Here is a 9,420-nt window from a genome sequence, read left to right on the forward strand (position 1 = left end):
GAGTGTTCCCTGGTCATACATTGCCAGTGGTGACCAGAGCTGACAACATGCCCAGTGCTTGTAAGCTGCCTGAACTTTGGATCTGTGGAAACATCTACCCCCTAATCCTGAAACAATGTAGTCAACAAGGGAGAGAAGCTAAGAGGGCAATACCAAACCTAGCAGCCTGTACTCCCCCGCCTGGAGAAGGCAGCCAAGCCCAGTTCTCCATGTCCATCAAGGAACTGATGGCCCCGTGGGCATTAACAAGTTGGATCTGGGGCCCTGAAGCTCAGAATGGGGGTGGGGGAGGAGTGAGCGAAATCAAAGCAATCTGTCTCAGAAACCTAGTACAAATGGTTACACAGACTTAATGAAATTTAGCTGTTGAGCAATTGGGGCAAGATCCAGCACAACTGCCCAGCACCCCATAATAGGTGATATGGATAGAGGATAGCTCTGCCATGTAATTCACACCAGACATGGGCCAAATTGGATCTAACCAAATGCCACAATTAGATTACCAGCAGCATCTTCAATGGACATGTTCAAATATTTGCTCTGCAACGAGGGATACAAAGAGGATTCAAAACGGGGCTCATAACCCAGAAGCAAGGCAATATGTGACCCAGTAATTAGACGTGCGACAGCTGTAGTTGGCACTGACACCTGCCCAAGGTTTACCTGGCAGGCAGGGAATGAAGGCTGCTCGTGTTTTCTTCACTAGATAACAACGGCAGATAATGATGGGTGTTTAAGAGGTCATCGTGTATATTACCTACAAAAGGAAGGAAAATCTAGATTACCAACACGTTAGGACGCCATGCACTCGAAATGGTAAGATTCTCAGCACCGTTTCGCAGCACTAAGGCAGTCTTCGGTGGTGCCCTTGGCTGCAACCTGATAGGATTTACCTAGTGTTCCCTTTGGCAAGAGGAAGGAGCAAAGAAGAGGGCGGGAGAGGGGGAGGAAAAGAAAAGCTCTCAGATGGAGGGAAAAAACGATTTCCTTTCTACATACCTCTTGTGGGTATTACCAGTATTTTGCGGTTCTTCGTGAGATTTCATTGTGAAAATGAAACTCCAAGTCTAAATGATTTGTGAAAAGTTTTAGATGTGTCTTTCTACATGGTAGATTTTTTAGTAAGTTAAGATGTCTTGGTTGCAAGTAACAGAAAAATCTGACCCAAATGGCTCAGAAAACAAATTTATTGGTTCATGAAAGGGATTTCCCACAGAGAGGCTGGGCCAGGGCTGCAGACCTGTGACTTGGACCCAGTTTCTCCACCTTTCTACCCTGCGGCTCTGCCACTTTGGTGCTTGGTGGGGCTATTTTCAGGCGCTTCCATCTTGGTACCCAAACAGCTGGAAGTTTCCCGGGGCTACCTGCTTGCTTTTTCACATCCACTAGGAAGGCATTACGTTTTCAATGCTTAACCCAAAATCCCCTAATTGAATCTCAGTGTCTTTCAGGTTCTCATTCTTTTTTTTTTTTTTTTAAAGAGTTATTTATTTGAGAGAGAGCGAGCAGGGGGCGGGGCGGAGGGAGAGAGGCAGACTCCAGCTGAGCACCGAGCCCGAGCCCGATAAGGGACTCCTTTCCAGAACCGTGAGATCATGACCTAAGCTGAAATCAAGGGTCCAATGCTCTACGGACTGAGCCACCCAGGCCCCCCCAGGTGCTCTTTCTTGAACCAATGAATGTGATTAGAAGGAGGTGGTTCATTATGACTGGATTAAGCCAATCAGAGCCTGCTCCAGGATCTGGGAGGTGGAACCAATTCCACCCAAACTCCAAGGCTGGGAAATTCCAGGTCTACTAAGAAAAGGAAGGTGGAAACTGGATGTCAGAGGGAGAACTAACAATATTCCTCACTCTTGTCTTCCTAAACATGTTTTGAGTTTTTGGAGTTACATTTTAATGCATTTAGAGAATATACTACCTTAAGAAATCTTGTTGTCTGTGCCTTAGGTCATATTAACATTTTTTGGTAATGCTAGTAACTATGCCTTGATACATCTTTCTGTAAGCCCGCACCATCAGTTGAAATAAATATAGGTTCCCAGAATGTCTGGAATTCTGAAATGGGGGAGAGCGGGAAATTAATGTCACTGCATTTTCACGTTATGCTAACTTCGCAAACTCAGCCTGTCACTTGACTGAAGGTGAGGGAAGATTGAGTTAACTGCTTTTAATTAGAAAGCACATCAGGCCAAGGGTTGACATGTAAAACTGTAAAGCAGGTTCCTTCCTTTTCTACTCACAGGTGGGCCACTGGCTGCCCTCTAAGGAGAGGAGCACGTGGTGGACCCAAGGGGATCCACCTGGCTGTTTCTCCGGCAGGCTGGATGCCTGCAACAGGACACTCCCGCTGCCCTGCAGACCACAGTGGTGACCACGAGGCAGGAAACTATCCCCTTCAGACTGGATGCCTTTTCATCTGCTTTTTCCCAAACTAAATCCCCAGTGGACATAGTACAGGTTTAAGCACGTGTTTACTAGAGGTGCGATCATTGCTCTGCTGCTGGGTAAATTCGGGCGCACGACTGGGGAAGGCGTCCTCTCCTTCCTCCAGTTTACCTCCCCCGGGAAGCTCAAGCAGTGAGGCCTCCTGCCCAAGTCCTGGACTGTGATGTGCTTGAGTGGGAGTAAAGCTCTTCTCTTGGTCTTCACAGAGATTCTCTCTCTCTTTCCCTCTCTTTCTCCCTTCCCGTTCCTTTCCGTTTCCTTCTGTATCCCTTGCCTTTAACCTGCCTCCTGGCCTTTCAGGGACAGTTGCTGCACCCTAGATCTCCCGCCCTCCCTGCTCCTTACAGAAATAACCCAGCCTCCCTCTCCCTTAGTGCCTTCTCAGGAGTCGCAGATTCTGCAGCCTCTGGTGAGTGCCCATGACTTCTCTGTCCACTGACTGCTGCCCTGTGAAGGAAGAGGTTGTCTCTGGTTTCAAGGTCTGGGTCTGCTGAGTCCCTGGGGTGGGAAGCAGATGGGCTCTGGGCCTATGGATGAGGGCAGGGAAAGACATCAAAAGGAGGTTTCATTTGGTGGATTTTCTCCTGGTGTACCTAAAACCAAACTTATCAGGGCACCTGGGTGGCTCGGTGGGTTAAGCATCTGCCTTTGGTTCAGGTCAAGATCTCAGGGTCCTGGGATCGAGCCCCGAGTCGGGCTCCCTGGTTAGCAGGGAGCCTGCTTCTCCCTCTCCCTCTGCCCCTCCCCCTGTTCACACGTACTCTCTCTCAAATAAACAGATAGAATCTTTAAAAAAAAATCAAACTTATCTTGCCACTATGATTAATTTTGATCTGGAATTTCCATTTTTATCTAAAAAAATTATTTTCCTTCTATCCATGTAACTTTACCTTATTTCTTGCTAACAATCCTAGCCTTATTATGCTAAGATGTTATTAAACCTTTCCTACATTAACTGATAACAAATGTCATATCCCAATTCTTCTAACCATCAGGCTTCCCCCCAACTGAAGGAGAAAGGAAGAGACACCTTTCTGTTCACCTAACCACATATGTGAATCTATTTTGGGTGGAAGCTGCAGCCTTGACATTTGCTTCTCAGAGTAGATTTATTTCCAAATCTTAAAGTGTAGTCAGATTCCCTAGGACTGTCTAGAGCACGTAATAGGCGCTCAACACCTGTTTGTAAGTTGTATGGTGAGGACGAGCTACCGAAGGGGTGAGTTGGAAGTACAGGGGGAAGGAGATTGTGCCCGGAATCTAAATCAGAGAATACGATTCTGCAGTGCATTAAATTTGTGACCTAGGGTAATTCTACTTAACCTCTTTTAGGCTTAGTTCCCCCATTTGTAATATGAAGACAATTGGTACCTTCAAGGCAAGTAAATAAAATAGTGGACATATGTTTCGTGAGCTGTAATGGCAAGATATTATCTGAACCCAAACAATTAGTATTCTAATATAAAGTAAAGCCAATTGATCCTTCTGTTCATATATCTACTTGTCAACGGTATTATCTTGAAATATCCAGCTACAAAAAAGCCTGTGCGATTAAAAAGCCAGATGCATCATATGGAGATGATTAATTTAAACCATTTCTACTGTAAACAATACATTTTTGCTGTTATTAATGCAGCCTGAGGAGGAAGTGCAGATTTTCTTCTAAATGTATAAAATGTAGAAAGTAAAAATATCCAGGTTCCAGACTTCTTTGTTTGGATCTGAATGATCTCCGCTTCAATAATCCATTAATATGTTTTTGACACGACCTGAAGGGTTGGACAAGGAAATCAGTGAATATTTGGCATGAAGATTTTAAAAATGCATCTTCTGTGTCCTGTGTATATAACATGTTTTGCAGTCAGCTCTTATCTTTGCAAGGAAGGATGCATTGCTAATATACGATAATGCCTTATTTAAAGTCACTTGCGTTTTGCTCTGGGGTTCAGTTAGCAAACCAGGTGTTCCAACCCATAACTCAGCACCATTGCATTCCCCACGGTAACTTTAGGAACTAGTTGAAGAAAAAGTTTTCTAGCAGCTCAGGTAATCCATACAAGTATTATCTGTGCAAATATTTGGACATCCTGGAGCTGAGTGTCCTGAATCTCTGTTTTTTTTTTTCACAGGGAACTCACTGAGTTTTCCCACTGTGTTGGAACAGGGGTGAGTGCCTGCAATATTTAGATTTATGTACAAGCCCTCTCATTACTTCAGATGAGACGGGTAGCCAGATACACATTGAGAGCACAACATGTAAGTACCATAGTAGACCTTGGTACAAAGTTTGTAAGAATCTGTTTAATTCGGGGATTTACTCCTTACATGAGCACAAAAAATCTATACTTCATAAACTGATAGATGCTGATTTTTCTAATGATTTGTTGACTCTTTACACCTTTAGAATTAGCATGTGGACCACACCAGAATAGCCGTCTCACTAATTTATAGCCAGTTCTTGATTTTTGAGTCCCAAATCGTATTAGCCAGTTTGAGAGTCCCCATTAGTCATCAAGGGAAGCTAATCATCATTTTTTACCCCTTTCACATCTATTTTCAAAAGGAGATCCATCACAATTGCAGATATCTTAAACAATGGGAATAAAATTTTGAAGACCATTCCAGAAGGAATTCAAAAGATGAAAAGAATAATATCTTTAAAAAGAAAGTATTTGCCATCTCCCAATGTAGGTAAAGGAAGCTATGTCTGCTGCAGTGTAAAATATTTTATATTTCCTTTAAAAGATTCTATTAAAAGAGCTGCTTTCCTAACACACACACACACACGCACACGCACAAAACTCATCTTGAAAATGTTCTAAAATTATATAGTGGTGATGATTGCACAACTTTGTAAATATACTAAAAACCATTGGGTTGTACACTGTAAATGGTGAATTTTTCAGTATGTAAATCATAAGTCAATAAAGAAGTTAATATAAAATTTTTTAAAATCATTCTAAACCACAGGGCGCAAGACAGAGAAGAAGGGGGTTCATGGTTTGCTTCTTTGATTTCACATATCGGGGCAGAAAAACATAGTTTATTATGAAAAATAAACCCTCATCTTGAAAAGTACCCATAAATCAGAAATGGCCGTTGGCTGCCGTCACTACATGTCTGCTGTTAGATTAAGACTTTACATATGTTCTATTCTAATTCTCAAAGTTACCCTGTCAGGTGGGCTTTATCCCAGGTTTACAGATGTGAAAATAAATACAAAGAAGTTGGATAATTTTCCTCACACCACGCAGCCAGTGAGGGTTGAAGTGAGGTTCAGCTATAGGTCTCATTGCACATAGCGGGGAGGTCCTACCTGTTAAACTAAAAACCTAGTATTTTCTGGAGGCCTGACTGAGGGAGTATACACACATACACCCTTAGGAGTTTGATGTGACCATCATCATCTCTTCCTGAAAGTGAGAAAGAGTATCCCTTCCAGTGAGAAGGTATTTCGAAGACAGGTAGACATATGAGCTCACACATGCTCAGAGTGATCAAAACTGAGGTGGGTCCAGGCTCTGCGTCTTACTGGAACCCCAGGCGGGTCTAATGTCAGCAGACCTCACACAGCCCCATGAAAAGAGTGGTCCAGATGGAAACTCCTAGAAAGCCGAGCACGTATTGGTTATGTTTGTGTACATGGCCTGATTTCTTAGCCTCAGTGTAAGTTGCAGAAATATTTCATGAATAAATGAGTTGAAAGCATGACCTAGTATGGGATTTTGATGGTAAGTCATTTTTATATTGTTGGATATGAACAGTGGTATTATTAAACTGAGGATAAATGTGTATATTTAGACTTTAAAATAGAAGGCATTTTACATAACATTTTAAAAAACTGTATGCATTCCCCTGGCTAGTGATTTATGTATCTGGAGTTGAAAGCAACGCTATACAGAGGGTCAGGGTGACCAGTCGGAAGAAGACAGGCCCCCATTAAGGAGGGAAGAGGATGTGGACACTAAGACATCACTTAAAGCCTAACTCTTGACATTTATTTTTAAACGCGGTTGTAAAAGAAGACTCAGAACATTCAGCTGTGTCATGGCTAAAAATACACATTTCTTCACTTCTCTTCACCCTCTTCACCCTGCCATCTTCTCGGAGACAGAAACAGTGAAAACAAGGAGATCTGGGAGACTGCAAAGGGAAAATGAGAACCCAGATTATATCCCCAGATAGGGAACTGGATGCCCAGATGCCACAGGGACTGGTTTCGTCATTTCCAAAACCAGACCAAAAAACAACAGTTTTCTGGGCTCGGGAGCAACCTTACTTCCCTTACCTCTCTGAAAAGGCAACGGCCTCCAGTGGGCAGCCCCTCACTTCTGTTTACGAGCAATGGTACTGTTTCCAGACCCCCACCCCACCATACTTGCCTAGGAAGCTAACTCACCTTGCCTTGTGTTTAAAAAAAAAAAAAAAAAAAAAAAAGCTTTCATTCCTCTACACTTAAGATAGCAGTTCTATTGGTTTCCTTTATTCAGTTAAGTGATTCAAGAAAATTTCAGAATTATTTGCCTGTATAGAACTCTTTTTCATACAAGTGTCATACTGAGACAGTAGGATAAGCAAAAAAGACTTAACTCCAATAAAGCCACTGGTCAGAGGCAGGGGTTAAAAGTTTCCATACACTTAGAGACAAATCCCTCCTTCTGGGAAAGCGATCAAATGCAAGATAACAGCCATTAGGGAGTCATGGTTGTCTGGGCAAAATTAGAAGTAACAATTTAAAGCCTGCTTGTACCAGTAGTTCTATTTTCCAGGAGCCCTAAAAGCATGTCAACCATGGAGAAAGGCATCCTGTGATTGTCTTGTGTCCACTGAAGAGTAAGGACCACAAGATAATGACCGTGGGACTGAAGGATGCTTGGCCATTCCCAGCCCCTCACCCTTTGGGAAAAGTGCCTTTATAAGCCTGGCACACTACCCCTTTGGAGAGTGACATTCCTCTTTCTTGCTGGCTCCTTTGTGCAGAAGCTATCTCTAATAAACTCCGCCTGCTTTCTTTCTTTCAAGTTCAGTGTGCATTTCTACGACATTGAGACTCAAGAAGCTGGTCTTGGGGATCTGGTAATAATACAAGTGGTCACAGGTACACTAGTGGTTCACTCCAAGAGTGACACGTTACATGAATTGCAGGTTAACCCAGTTGTTGTCCAGGATGACTTAGTTACTGGATATATCAGAAAGACTATCATATTTTACAAGGTCCAGTTCAGTTCAATGACATTTTTTTCAAGGACTACTATGTGCCAGCCGCTGTACGCTGGGTGCTATGGAAGACAAGACTGAAGAAAGTACAACTCCTGAATCTGAGAATCTTCTAGTCTAGTGGATGAGACAGACACACCAACAGATACTCTAATATTAAACGGTCAGAAGATTGAGGTATATGCTGTGTGCTATGGGAGCACAGAGAGGGGCAATAGTCCAGCTGGGGGTTCCTGGAAGGCTTCCTGGAAGGGTTATGGTAATAAGCTGAGTCTGGAAAAGAGAGGTAGGAAAGACATCCCCAGTTAAGGGACCAGCATGAGCAATGGCATGGACAACTGAAACAGCTGAAATCTGCAAACAGCACAGTTATGCTAGAGTGTAGGAGTGTCAAGGGCTGAGGCTGGGGAGGTGGGTCAGAGTCAGGGCACAAGACCTTTCCATGCCTTGCTAAGGAGTGCACAGGCAATGAGCAGCCGATGAGGAATTTAGGCATGGGAATGACACGATCACGTTTGTGGGTAGATGGAAGGTTCACCGGATTTAATACGAAGGGCTAATTTAATGTGAAGAAGACCGGGGACTTATGAGAGCGAACTGCAGAGAACCAGATCACTTGTTACTCCCTAGTATGTGAAATGGTAAGTTCTTTCTGTCAAACGAGCTTAAATGGAAAAGGTGCAGCCTGAGGTTGGATCTCTGGTTTTCTGCAGGGCTTGATACACGTGTTCGCTCAGAGACACCAGGACTCTACTCTTCACAGGTTGGCATTTTTCTCTCCTGCAGTGAGAGAGCAGGTAACAGGACAACTCCTCACTCTGCAGGACTTTCCTATACGTTGCAAGAGTCTAGCATTCCTCCTTTCCAATGCTAAAAGCATCTCCCAACATTGTAATGACCCCAAAATCCTCACACATTAAAAGAAGAAAGAAAAAGTCCCGACACTGCTACTATTCTCCTCTTTGAGCCATCACTCTAGGGTGTGAGCAATTCAAAGCCCTGGTTTGCCAGATTTCCATTTTCTCTAACACCCTCAACCCTTAGAACTCTGACTGCTGGTCAACTCGATTTCTGTGACTCTATGAACTAACAACCAACATGAAAGATCCTCTCAAGCAGTCGTCTCTGAATCTAGATCCCACTCCCCACTTCAAGGTTGTTTTCTTTGAGCATTGGTCTCCATGCTCGCTCACTCCCACAAGAAGAGGGACCATCCGTCTCTCTTCAGCTTCTATATACCCATTGCCAAGGATGATTCTGATTGGTGCTCCTTGAGTCACATGGCAATTCCTGACGCAATCACTATAAGATAGAACACTCTGATTGGCCAGCGTAGGTCCCATGGGGAAGCAGCAGCGGGGGTAGAGCACCCCTGTCTAACAGCCCCACCAGACCCACACAGAATGGGGAGAAAGTTCTTTGCAAAGAAAGGAATGTCGGCACAAGCTCATGTTTACCTCAGAGGATGGATAAACAACAACGAAATATAATTACAGGACACCTCACCCTAATGATGTTCCATTCTGTGGTAAAGAAAACTTTTTAAAAATCCAAACCTCCTTCTACCTCTTCCCAAAATTTTTGTGGGTTTGGAAAATGATCTGTTTGCTTGGAATCCAAGAGTAAATTAAGTGCAACTTTATTCATTGTTTCTTTAGGACATTGGTTATATAACTGACTTGAAAATCTCCAGGGTATGTTGGTGATGCTGGGGACAGAGCTGTGAAGAATGGATTGACTATTAGAAAACTATAG

This window comes from Ursus arctos, unplaced genomic scaffold (assembly GCF_023065955.2).
Source record: "Ursus arctos isolate Adak ecotype North America unplaced genomic scaffold, UrsArc2.0 scaffold_17, whole genome shotgun sequence".
NCBI classification, from domain to species: domain Eukaryota; kingdom Metazoa; phylum Chordata; class Mammalia; order Carnivora; family Ursidae; genus Ursus; species Ursus arctos.